Source organism: Musa acuminata, chromosome BXJ2-5 (assembly GCF_036884655.1).
Source record: "Musa acuminata AAA Group cultivar baxijiao chromosome BXJ2-5, Cavendish_Baxijiao_AAA, whole genome shotgun sequence".
In the NCBI taxonomy this organism is placed as follows: Eukaryota; Viridiplantae; Streptophyta; class Magnoliopsida; order Zingiberales; family Musaceae; genus Musa; species Musa acuminata.
The window spans coordinates 21747274-21764586 of NC_088342.1; positions in this window are offsets into that span (position 1 = coordinate 21747274).

A 17313-nucleotide genomic window follows, 5' to 3' on the forward strand; every position below is an offset into this window, starting at 1 on the left:
TTGGGAAGGCGACCACAAGAGTTCAAAGTTGGCGATTTGGTGTTGGTAAAGTGTTAGGACTCTAGCTTGGAGAGTCCTAATTGAGAGGGACATTCATGTAAAAATGTTAGGACTCTAGCTAGGAGAGTCCTAATTGAGAGGGACATTCTGTTAGGACTCTAGCTAGGAGAGTCCTAATTGTGAGGGGCATTCATGTAGGAGGTTTTTTCTTAGAGAAGAATTAGGAGTTGTAAGGGAATAGGAGTCTTGAGTAGGAGTCCTATTAGGAGTTGGTTAGAAGTAAGAGTCTTAAGTAGGAGTCCTATTAGGAGTTAGGGTTTAGGAGCCCTATAAATAGCCATGTATTCCTTCTCTTTTCATAAGCAATAGATGAATCTTTTCTGCAGCCTTTGAGCAGCAACTTGGAGGGAGGAACCCCTATAGAGTTCCAAGGAGGCCGATCCCCTAAAGAGATCAACCCCAAGTTTAGAATCTGCAAGGGTTCTAACACTTGGTATCAGAGCAATGTTCTTGGCGTCTCGCTGCCCTTCCACAGCCATCCATCAACCCTCTACAACCATCCAAAGCAATTCCCACAATTGCTTAAAAGGTCGTCACCGAATTCCGTCATCATCTCCACCACCACGGATCATCCTTTGATCTCCCCGTGAATTGCAACAGGTTCTGGTTTCCTACCTTACTACTGCTGCAATTTAGTTATCCTTATTCGAAAATCCAAAAAAAAAAAAAATCGTTCCTATATTGCTGCATAAACTTTTCGTCACAAAGTTTTCATCTCTACGACGAAAGATACATTGCAGAATTCCAGCCGCATAGCACCATCTGTTTGATCTTGCTACTATGCTTTTTCTATCCAAATTTCTACGAAATTTTTATGACATCTTTGACACTTCTTAACAGTGGATTTTCCTTTGGTTTCATCGAAAAATTCTCAATATAAACTACTGATCTTTTATGTCCAATCTGCTGCACTTGAATTGCAGAATTCAAGCCGCATAGCACCATCTGTTTGATCTTACTACTGTGCTTTTTCTATCCAAATTTCTATAAAATTTTTATGACATCTTTGACACTTCCTAACAGTAGATTTCCCTTTGGTTTCATCGAAAAATTCTCAATATAAACTACTGATCTTTTATGTCCAATCTGCTGCACTCGAAAATCTATGCTGTAGAAAATTTCAGCTGCATATCGTTGCCTTAACCCATCTATTTGCAATCTTTTTTGAATGAAATTTCTTATACACTTCATAGATCATCTTAGCTTCCATCTAAGATTGATCTATTAAGAAATTCATCTCTAAAAATGATTTTATGTTGCTGCAAATTTTCATCGTATCCCGCTGAAATTTTTCGACGATAATTCTGCAATTGCAACTTGCACCAATTTCCTTACTGTTATACTGCCGAAATTTTCTTGATTAAATTAGATATCCTTGCTGTCATATAAACTGTGATTTTGCTATCAATTCCCTCCTCAATTCTCTCAAGTTTTTGGTGGAAATTACGTCGAGAAACCGTTGTTTCTTCGACGACAATTCTACTTTTACAAGACAGCACATACTTGCTGCAACTTCCACGGATTTCTGTCAAACCTTTGCTACCATCTACCACAGATCCAAAACTTTCATCCACAGCCCTAAAACTCTACCAAACCACACCCTCAAACTGCACCCAAAACAGTCACAAAACAAGCCTAAACCGCAGCCTACATCCACCAATCCACCAACACTTTCGACCATCACTTCTCTCAACCTATACATGCCTTTAACCCAACAGCAAAAGAGAGATCTTAACATCATTGATTTGGGGCCATATACTATGGCATCTAAGGAGGCAATCAATGCTAAATTCGAAGCCTTGGAGGCGCGAATGGAGGATAAGATTCGGACGCTCTTTACCGAACTCATATTGGGCCGACCACTAAGCCCGAAGAAATCATATCAAGGAGAGAGCTTTGCCCAATCACACCAAGCCCAAAGAGATGACTTCCAAGGGAGGGTAGGTGTTAGGATCGGAGTGGCACTAAGAGGGGGGGGTGAATTAGTGCAACGGATTAAAACTTCGGTTTTACTAAAATCTTTCGTACGATAAGAACGGAACTTGAAAAGCTTAACTTGAAAGCGTATTCTTAAAGTTGCACAGCAAAGGTAATGATGAAACAAAGCAAGTAAGGAGATTTGCAGTAATGTAAATGACAATAAGAAATTCAAACCAGAGATTACGCCGTTTTTAAAGTGGTTCGGTCAAGTGACCTACATCCACTTGCGAGGCCCCTCTTCGATGAGGCTTCCACCTTCCACTAGCAAATCTCTTGAAAGTGAAGGGTGAATACCCCTCTTACAACTTTTACAAGCAGTTCACTCTCTTACAGATTTTCAACAAGAAAGAAGGAGGTGAACACTAGCAAATTAAAAACAAGACAAGCTAACACTTTTCTAAGGCTTTTCTCTCAAACACTTGCTGCTCAAAAAGTTGTTCTCTCAGCTGAGATTTGAGGGGTATTTATAGGCCTCAAGAGGATTCAAATTTGGGCTTCAAAATTTGAATTCTCTTTGGGTTCCCGCTGTTGGAGGTGCCACCGCCCAGCCAAGCGGTGCCACCGCCTAGCGCTCGGGTGCTGGGCGGTGCCACCGCCCAGCCAGGAGGTGTCACCGCCTAGCTCTCGGGCACTGGGCGGTGCCACCGCCCAGCCCAGGCGGTGCCACCGCCTATAGTGTTTTCAGCCCACTAGTTAGGCTTCAATCTTGCCCCAAACTAGTCCGAACTTGGGCCCAATTGGCCCCTACTTGGGTTATAGGATTAACACCTAATCCTAACCCTAATTAACGTGCTAACTACGAATTTAAAGACATTTTCTAAGCTATTACAAAGTCTGCAAGTCAAGACTTCTTCCGGCGAGCTTCCAGCGAACTTCCGACGATCTTCCGATAAACTCACGGAAACCATTCTGCGGACTCCCGGCAAGCTCCTAGACTTCACGATTTGATCTTGGCGAGTTCCAACGAGCTTCTTTGGTAAGCTCCGATCTTTCTCGGCGAGCTCCGCGAACTTCCAACGAACCTTCCGACGAGCTTCCGAAAAACCCTTCGGCAAGCTCCCTACTCATTCTCGGCTAGTTCCGGCAGCATTCCCGACGAACCTTCGGACTTCCGTCGAACTCTCGAACTCCCAACGAATCCTTCGCGCTTGACTCCAGCACTTTGTTTCGCTTTATGTCTTCATCGTTATCGTAGTTAATCCTGCACACACAAACCAAAACTCTACTCCGATCTAGACAATTATTATAAAGCGAATTGACATTCTGTTGCTCGGCACGTCATTGGTTGGCGCTTCGTCCGATTCTTCGGCGCATCGTCCTCTCTTGCGGCTTGTTGCCCAATCGGCGGTTGACCTCCACAACGCCGATATCCTTGGCGCAATTCCGCTCTTGGCCCGATGCCCGACGCCCGAAGCCTTCTGCCATCCAATATCCTGACGTGATCTCCTCCGACGCAACGTCAATTCCTCCTGCGTTAATTGTCTAATCCTGATCGAGTAGTCCTGTATCACTCAAAATGTAGTCAAACATTTAAACACAATCAATTAGTTTCATCATCAAAATCCGAGATTCAACAATCTCCCCCTTTTTGATGATGACAACTAATTGATGACTAACGGAGTTAACCTTAACTCCCCGGAGTTTAACTAAACTCCCCCTATCAATATGCCATTGATAGAACACTTGGATTATCCCAAATCCAAGTAACATTCATCACATGTTATGAAAAACATTTAAACTATCATGCAAATATATAAAATATTTAATTCAATGCATGAAGTCATCAATATACTTCTCCCCCTATGTCATCAACAAAAAGGAGAAGTAGCTACTCTTATGTGTTTATTATATGGGTTCAAACCATTGCATGAAAAACATAATATTAAATTTTTATCATCATGCAATTTTGAAGATAGAAAATTTAGCAAGTAATGCATCATGCTTGGGACATTCAAGCTATCAAGTTTTAGATATACAAGTTTTATAGCATATAAGATAGCACTTTTGGTAATGTTCAAGATAGCAAGTTCTACATCATGCAAGCTAGCAATATTGAGATGTTCAAGAAAGCAACTCTTGCTTCTTGAAATATGCAAATTGTAAGCTAGCAAATTTTTGCTTCCTTTGCAATGTTTGAGCTAGCAATTTTGCTTCCGTTGCAAAGTGCAAGTTAGTATGTTTTGCATCTTGAGATAAACAAGATTGTATTTTTGGTATGCAAATTTATAGTATACAAGCTATCAACTTTTGCACATAAAAAGTTAGCAAAATTTTACATCTTTTGAGATGTGCAAGATGGACTATTTTGCCTCTTTTCAAATTGTGCAAGCTAGCAAATTTGCTATCTAGCAAGTTTTGCTCCCCCTTTGTCAGTGTCAAATAGAAGGGAATAACAATACAATCATGTAATTCATTTCTCTTTACTATAATATTCAAATCATGATAAGGGTAAATAATAAAGATGAAAAATGAATGTCAAAAGACATATATCATTTTTGACAAATTTCTTCTTTTGTAGATAGAAAACATGATAGGAAACAATCTTGATTCAAAAAGAAAACTCAAGTTATAAATTATCAAGATGTCAAGTAGCATGTCATGGTTTACAAAAACAAGTTTCTTGCTAGTTAATAGCAAAAAGAATCTCAATTCATGCATATAAAATCTTATGATTCACATAGAACATCTCCTCTTTTATAAAACGAGAGAATCATGATGAAGAATCTTGATTTACATAGAGTTTCAAAATATAATTATCAATATCATGAATACTAAAAGACCATGAAAATTTTGATAAATATCCTTTTAAATAGAAAACAAACTTGATTCATTCAATAGAAAATTGTGAGAAATCAAGATCATGATTTCAATAAAATCCATTAAATTCAAATCATTTTCATAATCCATGAGATTCATAAAAATAATACAAATAGATTCATCAAAATCAATAATATAGAAAAAATAATTTTCAAGAAGAAAAATGTTCTTCTCTTTTAGTTGCTTCAATTCATGTGATTTATTTCATTCAAGCATGCCTCCCTTTTTTTTTTATGTCAAATAAAAACATGTATCATGTTTAAAACCGAAAGTGCTAGATTTATTATGACAAGGATCAATAAGGCACTTTCATTATGGTAAAAAGAAAATCGATAATCTGTAAATTACAAGATTCATTATGCATAATTTTAAAAATCTTATGCATAGAACAAAATCATCAATCATGATATCAAGACATTTATCATTTAAAGCATTCATGATTCACATCATATGCAATACATCACATATATTATCATAATAAAAGGCATAAGTATTGCATGCATCATTCCAAATTATAAATATTTCAAATCATAATGGTATTAATTTGTCAAATTGCATCCTACCATGCATGATCATAACTTTTCATTTGTATGCATCAAAATAATCTCAAGAGTATTTCATGCACGATTTTATATCACCAAATAAGGAATCTCAAGAAGAAAATAATTGGTGATGAGATAAACATTTCATGAATATAAGGAATTACATAAAAATTTTATCATGAAGGATTAGAACATGTGAATACCAGAAGACATGATTTCTTTTTGAAAAACCTACTCATTAATAATCAAAAGAAAATCTTAGGAGATCGATTAATGAAAAATCTTGATTCATAATAAATCTTAATTTGTAAATATCACAGAATCAAGATCATGATTTTAGATAAAACTCATTCAAATTCAAATCGTCTAAATCATCAAAATCTCAACATTTCTTTCAAGAGATTCAAAATGACATAAATAATTTTATTGGTCTCTTAGGTATAAATCAATAAGATAGAGAAAAAGAAAATTTTCAATAAAAAATCTTTCCTCCTTTTGTTTCAACTTATTGATTGATTCCATGCATGCATCTCCTTTTCTTTCAAATCCATGCATCATCGTTTTAAAACAAAAAAAAATCAAAGATCATCAAGATAAAAAAGTGCAACACATAATTCCAAAAAAAAATGATTTCAACTCATTACTTCAAGTCAAATCAATATCATGATTTTGATATAACTCATTTGTAATTCAAATCATCAAACCAAAATCATTTTCAAGGGATTCATATAAATCAACAAGATAGAGAAAAATAATTTTCAAGAACAATGCTTTTCTCTTTTTAGTTATTTAAATTCATGTCATTTATGCTAGATAAAAATGTGCATCAACATTTAGGATCGAAAAATGAATTTTGTCATAAAAACCATCAAGACCAAAAAATCATCATGTATAACTTTACAATCTCATGCATAAAATCATCAAATCATAGCATCAAAACTTTCAATAGTTTCATTACAACATCAAGTAAGGTTTTATTGAACATAATTTTGAATGATTCTTATAGATATTTAAAATTTCTTTAGTTTTACTTTATATGATTGACTTTATATTAGCATGCTTCAAATTTTTGTTCTTATGTCAAAACTATACATCATGTTTGAAAACCAAAGATAAGGTTCATAAAAAAATCATCAAACCTTCCATTCAAAAGTCATGCATCGTCATTGAAAATCAATATGGAAATCGTCAAAGTACAAATTCTTGCTTCTCAAGCACATATATAAGATTAATCTTACTAGGTGTATAAGCATTATATTTATATCTAACATTTTATTGCATTAACATAACACAAGCAATTTTCAAGAAAATTAATCCTAAACTAAATTAAAAATAACTCAAGAAAGTATTATGTAATTTCGAAATAAATTAGTGGGATTTTGATTACCTCATTGTTGAAAGAGGGTGAGGCATAGTTTGCCACCTCGCCTTTCTTGATTTTCTCCTCGTCTTCGGAAGAGCTCAATTCATCCCAACTTTTGTTCTTCTTGCGTTCAAAGCAAGTAGTTCCATTCTTTTTGCTTTTTAATTTTTGTTTCATTAGTAGTTTAAGTTCACCATCACTTGAGCTTATGCTCGAGTGGTCTTCATGTGTTCTATGTCCCAAATCCTTCCTATCATTTGGAAGGTTGTTCTCGAGTTTCTTTTTTGTCACATTGTTCATTTCGTAGGTCATTAGAGACCCAATAAGTTCTTCGAGAGGGAATGTTTTAAGGTCCTTGGCCTCTTGAATGGCCGTAACTTTTGGATCCCAACTTTTTGGAAGGGATCTTAAGATTTTAGTGACTAGTTCAAAATTAGAAAAACTTTTACCAAGAGCTTTGAGTCCATTGATGACATCCGTGAACCGGGTGTACATGTCTCCGATGGACTCACTTGGTTTCATCCGGAAAAGTTCGTAAGAATGCACAAGAATATTGATTTTGGACTCTTTCACTCGGCTAGTGCCTTCATGAGTGACCTCTAGAGTTCTCCAAATATCAAAAGCCGAGTCACACATCGAAACATGATTAAATTCATTTTTGTCAAGTGCACAATATAAGGCATTCATAGCCTTTGCATTTAGAGAAAACATCTTCTTCTCCAAATCATTCCAATGGTTCATTGGGAGAGAAGACATTTCAAATCCATTTTCGACTATGTGCCATAAATTCAAATCCAAAGAAAGTAAGAAAACTCTCATTTGAGTTTTCCAACAAGTGTAGTCCGTCCCATTGAAAAAGGGAGGACGAATGAGAGAATGACCCTCTTGAAAGCCATAAAGAGCCATTTCTATTTGGGTATTAAACCAAAGTAGAAAACCGTGGCTCTGATACCAATTGTTAGGATCGGAGTGGCACTAAGAGGGGGGGGTGAATTAGTGCAGCGGATTAAAACTTCGGTTTTACTAAAATCTTTCGTACGATAAGAACGGAACTTGAAAAGCTTAACTTGAAAGCGTATTCTTAAAGTTGCACAGCAAAGGTAATGATGAAACAAAGCAAGTAAGGAGATTTGCAGTAATGTAAATGACAATAAGAAATTCAAACCAGAGATTACGCCGTTTTTAAAGTGGTTCGGTCAAGTGACCTACATCCACTTGCGAGGCCCCTCTTCGATGAGGCTTCCACCTTCCACTAGCAAATCTCTTGAAAGTGAAGGGTGAATACCCCTCTTACAACTTTTACAAGCAGTTCACTCTCTTACAGATTTTCAACAAGAAAGAAGGAGGTGAACACTAGCAAATTAAAAACAAGACAAGCTAACACTTTTCTAAGGCTTTTCTCTCAAACACTTGCTGCTCAAAAAGTTGTTCTCTCAGCTGAGATTTGAGGGGTATTTATAGGCCTCAAGAGGATTCAAATTTGGGCTTCAAAATTTGAATTCTCTTTGGGTTCCCGCTGTTGGAGGTGCCACCGCCCAGCCAAGCGGTGCCACCGCCTAGCGCTCGGGTGCTGGGCGGTGCCACCGCCCAGCCAGGAGGTGTCACCGCCTAGCTCTCGGGCACTGGGCGGTGCCACCGCCCAGCCCAGGCGGTGCCACCGCCCAGCCCAGGCGGTGCTACCGCCTATAGTGTTTTCAGCCCACTAGTTAGGCTTCAATCTTGCCCCAAACTAGTCCGAACTTGGGCCCAATTGGCCCCTACTTGGGTTATAGGATTAACACCTAATCCTAACCCTAATTAACGTGCTAACTACGAATTTAAAGACATTTTCTAAGCTATTACAAAGTCTGCAAGTCAAGACTTCTTCCAGCGAGCTTCCAGCGAACTTCCGACGATCTTCCGATAAACTCACGGAAACCATTCTGCGGACTCCCGGCAAGCTCCTAGACTTCACGATTTGATCTTGGCGAGTTCCAACGAGCTTCTTTGGTAAGCTCCGATCTTTCTCGGCGAGCTCCGCGAACTTCCAACGAACCTTCCGACGAGCTTCTGAAAAACCCTTCGGCAAGCTCCCTACTCATTCTCAGCTAGTTCCGGCAGCATTCCCGACGAACCTTCGGACTTCCGTCGAACTCTCGAACTCCCAACGAATCCTTCGCGCTTGACTCCAGCACTTTGTTTCGCTTTATGTCTTCATCGTTATCGTAGTTAATCCTGCACACACAAACCAAAACTCTACTCCGATCTAGACAATTATTATAAAGCGAATTGACATTCTGTTGCTCGGCACGTCTGTAACACCCCTCATTTCCGAGTGTTCGTATAATTTTTGGTGATAATGTAAGCATCTATTTTAATTGACAAAAGAAATAGAGTATGAATTAGAGGTAACTTATTTTTAAGATTTGGGAGATCTGTTAAAAAAAAAAAAAAAAAAAGAAAGAATCTGAGGACCTATATGTAAACCCTAAGGACCTAATCGTGAATATGATAAAAACAAGGACTAAACTGCAAAATGCACCAAATGACAAATTCCACCGCTTAAGCTTCTCTGCCTTCGTTGTTAAGGAAGCAGAGGAGGCAGCTCGTGGGTGATCAGGGAAAGAAAGAAAGAAAGAAAGAAGAAGAAGAAGAAGAAGAAGAAGAAGAGGAAGAAAATTGGGGCTTTTAGGGTTCTTGCTTTAATCTTGTCATTTCGGGTCAAAATTTCCAAAGGCAAGTGTTCTAACCCCATCCTACAGAAGTATTAGACTCTGTTTTTTATGTTGATTCAAAATAAATTGGAAGATTTCTATTTAGAAACTGATATGTCTCTCTTTGGACTTAAAACCATGGATTCTGAAATATTTTCGGTATATTGACCCCTATACACTGTTTTGGCTATAAGTTTTAGCACAAAATGTGAATTCAGGCAGGAACTATTTTGTTTGTAATTAGACTCTTATGTCTTTCTTTTGACACCGATTTTGTAGAATTTGGACACCGAATACTTACCCAAACTTTTCTTTCAAATGAGACTATAGATGCTGTAAAACAGACTTCAAGATTTCTGACCTATCGATACTAAGTTATCTATAACTCCCTGTTGAGAATTCTGATTTGTACCAAACTGATTTTATTTGAAACTAGATTTGAAAATATTTCTTTGGACATACAGTTTGAAAATTTTGGAGTTCAATTGCCCACCCTACCGTCTGTTGAATCCGACCCTATAAATTCTGTAAAACAGTGATTGTGATTTTGACCTTGTGTTACCAAATCAGAGGTAACTCTGTGTTGGGAGCCCTGTTTCATATGAAATCTGTTCCATCCGAATATAGATTGATATATGATTCGACCATAGCCTTCTTATGGGTATTGGAGCATAATTGTTATTCTGAAATATTTGTTTGATGTGCCACTGGAATTCTGTCCGAAATCGAGCTTTGGTCGATTTCGCATATTCTGTTCCATTTCCTTTGGATACTTGAGTTCGCCTAATCTTCTTATTGCAATTGAGCTGATTATAATTGCTTGGAATCCCTGTACACTCTTGCTTTCATTTCTTTCCTAAAATGAATACTTTTGTGAGAGATTTGTTCCTTGCATCACACTGCTTTTGAAAAGGCACATGTACGTTTGGTTGTTCCGCGTGTGCTTCCGTTATATGCTACTTTTTGTTGAAACTGCCTTCTTGTACTCTGGTGTGTGGGATTGTCTGGACCTTTGCCAGAAATGGTAAAGGGTATGCGCTGATTTGCCCGCTTTGTGGGGTCCCGCTTTGAGGGATATTCTGGTATGCGCTTATTTGCCCGCTTTGTGGGGTCCCGCTTTGTGGGATATTGCTTAGAGCCTGCGATGCTCTGCCGGCCCCTTTGACTTCACCTAGACGTGGGTGGATGGAGCTCCCAGACGTGGGAGACTTTTGTCAGGTGGTCATTCAGAAATGGATGAATCACATTCTGACTGAGATCCCACTACACCCTCTATATGTTTGATATGACATCCAGAGTTTTTGTGAGTTATTTCTGTTCGTGCTCTGGATAGTTATGATATGATTGCAACGTCAAGGACGACGTTTGAGCTTCTGTACGACATATGAGTTTGATATGCTCTGAAATGCTTCATTCACTGTTGATTTTGCTTCGTAATGTTCCATATGTCGTTGATGTGATTTGGAACATTTTAAATGCCATTGATAAGCTCCGATATGTTTCCTTTGTTTCTGATATGCTCCAATTACTCTATGCCCCATCTGTCAGGAACCAAATATGTATGATTAAAAAGGACAACTATGATTTCTGCTCCTAATGATATTAAGTATACGAAATCGTATATTCTGCTTTGTGTTTGAAAACTGCATCTCTTTGGAAATTGTACTATTTTGATATGGATATGTTAGTCACTTGCTGAGCTCTTTATGCTCACCCCATTTGTTGATAAATTTTTCAGGATAGCGTATCGCTTGCTTAAATGTTAAGAATGGGCTGAGACAGTGGAGAGTTTAGAAGACGTTGGGCAGAACTTTTGTTAGCATATATGTAGTTGTGTATAAGTTACTCTGCATATTATGAAATGTGACGATGAATTCTGGACCTGTGGATTTTGTGTAAGATAAAGGATCCCTTGTGTATAGGATTTTGGAATGTTAAATTAAATTTGTGTAATGATATGAACTTATGGTAAATCGATGATTCTGGTGACTGCATAGATTTCCCCACTTGTGGATTTATATTGTGATTTTTATTTGGTGAGTTGAGTTCAGATTGCATGAATTATCGAGTGATGTATGCTATGTTTATGAATTGCACAGGGTTATGAATTGATAGATTATAGAGGTGAAATTTGATCTGAATGTTTTCTTAGTGACCTCAAACGTGTGTTTGGATCCTGGGTTAGTTGAGACAAAAAAAAATTTTAAATATCATGGATATTTTTAGGGGTGTGACAGAGGTGGTATCAGAGCATGATTTGAGAATCACTAAGAATATTATCTTTATTTGAGGTTTATTGACTGTCATTAGAGATTGATCAAAGAAAATATTCTTTTGATGTTTTAGGAAGCAAGGTATGAATCTAAATTTACTGAGCTCTCTAGGTTTGCCATACGTATGACTGATGATGAATCTAGAAAAGCAAGAAGGTTTGAAAGGGGATTACGACCAGCAATAAGAAGCCGAATGTCAGCTTTAAAATTATAAACATATGCTGATACGGTAGAAAGAGCTTTGAAAAATTGAAAGAAACTTGGAGGAAATTCAAGAAATCATTGGCAAGAACCAAAGGGACAAATTTACTAGCAAAAGCAGGAGAGAAAATGAATACGAAGATAGTAACAAGAGGTTTAAGACATCAGGATTTGAGAAAAGGAAACCATGGGGGAGGACTCAGTTATGTGAAAAATGCGGATTAAATCATGAGACAAGTCGGTGTTTTCGGGTGACTGGAGCATGTTTTAATTGTGGAAAGCTAGGTCATCAAATAAAAGATTGCCCACTGAACAGGAAAAGAGAGCCACTGTCTCCTAGACCCTCAGCCCATGCTAGAGTATACGCTATCACTGAACAAGATTCTAGAGCTTCTAAATCAGTGGTGGAAGGTATTCTTCATGTTTCTAAAAGAAATGCAAAAGTTTTGTTTGATCCCGGCTCCAACTTATCGTTTGTTTCAAAATACTTTGCTTGTCACTTGGATATTCCACCTAAATCCCTGGATTATATGTTATATGTAACAACTGCTGTTGGAGATTCATTGGCAACAAACTTGGTCTACCCATCTTGTTTGATCTCTATTGGAGACCACGAATTCCTTGCTGATTTGATTCTCCTAGAGATCCAGGGCTTTGATATTATACTCGGCATGGATTGGTTATCTTCTCATCACGCTAGTATTGATTGTTACAAAAAAATAATTACTTTCTGCATACCAGATCAGCCTATATTTTTCTTTGAGGGCATTAAGCATGATTTGCCTCCTTGCTTAATATCCGCACTTCAAGCTTATCATCTTATGCAGAAAGGTTGTTTTTGTTATGTGGTGTGTGTAAAGGAGCATTCAAATCAGGAAACCCACCTTGATGAAATTTCAGTGGTCAAAGAATTCCCTGATGTATTTCCAGACGACTTGCCTGGTTTACCTCTAGATAGAGAGGGTGAATTTGCTATTGATCTAGTCCCCAGTACCGCCCCAATATCTAAGCCTCCCTACAGAATGGCACCACTTGAGCTTGAAGAATTAAAGAAGCAAATACAAGAATTATTAGATAAGGGTTTCGTACGACCCAGTGTGTCCCCATGGGGTGCTCCGGTACTATTAGTGAAGAAGAAGGATGGAACATTGAGGCTTTGTATTGATTATAGACAGTTGAATCAGGTGACCATCAAAAACAAATACCCCATACCTAGAATTGATGATTTGTTTGATCAACTGCAGGGTGCACAAGTATTCTCTAAGATTGACCTGAGGTCAGGTTACTATCAGTTAAAGATCAAGGAGGAGGATATTTCAAAAACAGCTTTCAGAACTCGATATGGTCATTATGAATTCTTGGTGATGCCGTTTGGTTTGACAAATGCCCCTGCAGCTTTTATGGAACTAATGAATAGGATATTTCAACCGCTCTTGGATATCTGTGTAATTGTATTTATTGATGACATATTGGTGTATTCAAAGAGTAACCAGGAGCATGAGGAACACTTGAGAGATGTGTTGTCCATACTAAGAGAAAAGAAGTTGTATGCGAAGTTCAGCAAATGTGAATTTTGGTTGAATGAAGTTGCCTTCTTAGGCCATGTGATTTCAGGGAAGGGTATATCTGTTGATCCAAGGAAAATAGAAGCTGTAGTTGAATGGGAAGTACCAACAAATGTAACAGAGGTTAGAAGTTTCTTGGGCATGGCAGGTTATTACAGGAGATTTGTGGAGGGATTTTCTCGAATTGCTCAACCTCTCACCAAACTCACTAAGAAGAATATGAAATTTGTATGGGGCGATGATTGTGAGCAAAGCTTTCAAGAGTTAAAAAGAAGATTGACTAGTGCCCCTATTCTCACTATTCCAAGTGGTAGTGAGGGATTTGTAGTTTATACTGATGCTTCAAGAAAGGGCCTAGGATGTGTTTTGATGCAGGAAGGGAGAGTAATTGCTTATGCTTCTAGGCAACTTAAAGGTTATGAATTGAATTATCCAACTCATGATTTGGAATTAGCAGCAATCATTTTTGCTCTAAAGATTTGGAGACATATTTGTATGGTCGACAGTTTGAAATCTTCACTGATCACAAGAGTTTAAAATATATTTTCACTCAGAAGGAGTTGAACATGAGGCAGCGAAGATGGATAGAACTTCTGAAGGATTATGATTGTGCCATCCGTTATCACCCAAGCAAGGCCAATGTTGTAGCTGATGAACTTAGTAGAAAATCTACAAGTTTTATGGCTAGTCTGGTCGTGAAGCAATGGAAGCTAATAGAAGAAAATTTTGATTTGAAAGCTTTGAGGAAAGAGCAAGACTCGATGATTTTGATGGCCTCCATTCAAGTGCAGTCTGATCTTATGCAACAAATTAAGGAGGGACAATTACGAGATCCACACTTAATCTACTTAAGGAGTGAAGTAGAAAAGGAATTGAAGCCACAATTTCAAGTTTCAAAGGATGGCCTATTGAGATTTGGGGAGAGAGTATGTGTACCAAATGAACTAGATATCAAGAATCAAATCCTAAATGAAAGTCATACTTCAAAGTACGCCCTACACCCTGGGAGCACTAAGATGTATAGAGATCTTCAAAGTTATTATTGGTGGGAAGGCATGAAGAAGGAAATTGCAATGTATGTTTCAAAATGTTTGACGTGTCAGCAAATCAAAGTAGAACACCAAAGACCTGGAGGGTTGCTGCAACCTTTAGTTATACCTGAATGGAAATGGGAATGTATTACTATGGATTTTGTTTCAGGACTACCCAGAACCTCGAGGAAGCATGATGCTATTTGGGTTATCATTGATAGGTTAACAAAATCTGCACATTTCCTTCCGATTAATATGACTTATTCGCTTGATAGACTTGCAGATTTATATGTTAATGAAATAGTAAGACTTCATAGTATTCCAAAGGAGATCATCTCGGATAGAGACTCCAGATTTCTCTCTAGATTCTGGAGAAGATTACAGGAATCTATGGGCACTAAAGTTAAGTTTAGTACTGCATATCATCCTCAGACTGATGGTCAGTCAGAAAGAACAATTCAAACACTTGAGGATTTGCTTAGAGCCTATGTTATGGATTGGAAAGGTGAATGGGATAAGGATATTTCACTTGTTGAGTTCACGTATAACAATAGTTATCATTCAAGTATTCAGATGGCTCCGTATGAAGCTTTATATGGGCGAAAGTGCATAACACCTATATGTTGGGAGGAAGTTGGGGACAGAAAGTTGTTAGCACCGGACAAGGTACAAGAAACTACCGAGAAAATTCAAGTTATAAGGAAAAGGTTAAAAGCTGCTCAGAGTCGTCAAAAGAGTTATGCCGATAATAGGAGACGAGATATTGAGTTTGAAATCGGAGATTTTGTATTCTTAAAAGTCTCCCCTTCCAAAGGCATTATAAGGTTTGGGAAGAAAGGAAAGTTAAGCCCAAGATTTATTGGACCTTTTGAGGTTCTTGAGAGGGTTGGTTCTGTCGCTTACAGGATTGCCTTACCACCAGCATTGAGCCATGTCCATGATATATTTCATGTCTCGATGATTAGAAAGTATATGTATGACCCTTCTCACATCATTAAGTATGAGCTGGTGGAGTTCGATAAAGATTTATCCTATGTGGAAGAGCCTATTCAGATTATTGATAAGAAAGAAAAAGTCCTAAGGAATCGGGTCATCCCACTGGTTCAAGTAAATTGGAGACATCATTCTGGAGAAGAGACAACTTGGGAGCTAGAAGAGGAAATGAAAAAGGTGTATCCTCGTCTTTTCATCGAATAGAGGTACGAAAAATTTAGAGGACTAAATTTTTCTTTTAAGGGGGGGAGAGTGTAACACCCCTCATTTCCGAGTGTTCGTATAATTTTTGGTGATAATGTAAGCATCTATTTTAATTGACAAAAGAAATAGAGTATGAATTAGAGGTAACTTATTTTTAAGATTTGGGAGATCTGTTAAAAAAAAAAAAAAAAAAGAAAGAATCTGAGGACCTATATGTAAACCCTAAGGACCTAATCGTGAATATGATAAAAACAAGGACTAAACTGCAAAATGCACCAAATGACAAATTCCACCGCTTAAGCTTCTCTGCCTTCGTTGTTAAGGAAGCAGAGGAGGCAGCTCGTGGGTGATCAGGGAAAGAAAGAAAGAAAGAAAGAAGAAGAAGAAGAAGAAGAAGAAGAAGAGGAAGAAAATTGGGGCTTTTAGGGTTCTTGCTTTAATCTTGTCATTTCGGGTCAAAATTTCCAAAGGCAAGTGTTCTAACCCCATCCTACAGAAGTATTAGACTCTGTTTTTTATGTTGATTCAAAATAAATTGGAAGATTTCTATTTAGAAACTGATATGTCTCTCTTTGGACTTAAAACCATGGATTCTGAAATATTTTCGGTATATTGACCCCTATACACTGTTTCGGCTATAAGTTTTAGCACAAAATGTGAATTCAGGCAGGAACTATTTTGTTTGTAATTAGACTCTTATGTCTTTCTTTTGACACCGATTTTGTAGAATTTGGACACCGAATACTTACCCAAACTTTTCTTTCAAATGAGACTATAGATGCTGTAAAACAGACTTCAAGATTTCTGACCTATCGATACTAAGTTATCTATAACTCCCTGTTGAGAATTCTGATTTGTACCAAACTGATTTTATTTGAAACTAGATTTGAAAATATTTCTTTGGACATACAGTTTGAAAATTTTGGAGTTCAATTGCCCACCCTACCGTCTGTTGAATCCGACCCTATAAATTCTGTAAAACAGTGATTGTGATTTTGACCTTGTGTTACCAAATCAGAGGTAACTCTGTGTTGGGAGCCCTGTTTCATATGAAATCTGTTCCATCCGAATATAGATTGATATATGATTCGACCATAGCCTTCTTATGGGTATTGGAGCATAATTGTTATTCTGAAATATTTGTTTGATGTGCCACTGGAATTCTGTCCGAAATCGAGCTTTGGTCGATTTCGCATATTCTGTTCCATTTCCTTTGGATACTTGAGTTCGCCTAATCTTCTTATTGCAATTGAGCTGATTATAATTGCTTGGAATCCCTGTACACTCTTGCTTTCATTTCTTTCCTAAAATGAATACTTTTGTGAGAGATTTGTTCCTTGCATCACACTGCTTTTGAAAAGGCACATGTACGTTTGGTTGTTCCGCGTGTGCTTCCGTTATATGCTACTTTTTGTTGAAACTGCCTTCTTGTACTCTGGTGTGTGGGATTGTCTGGACCTTTGCCAGAAATGGTAAAGGGTATGCGCTGATTTGCCCGCTTTGTGGGGTCCCGCTTTGAGGGATATTCTGGTATGCGCTTATTTGCCCGCTTTGTGGGGTCCCGCTTTGTGGGATATTGCTTAGAGCCTGC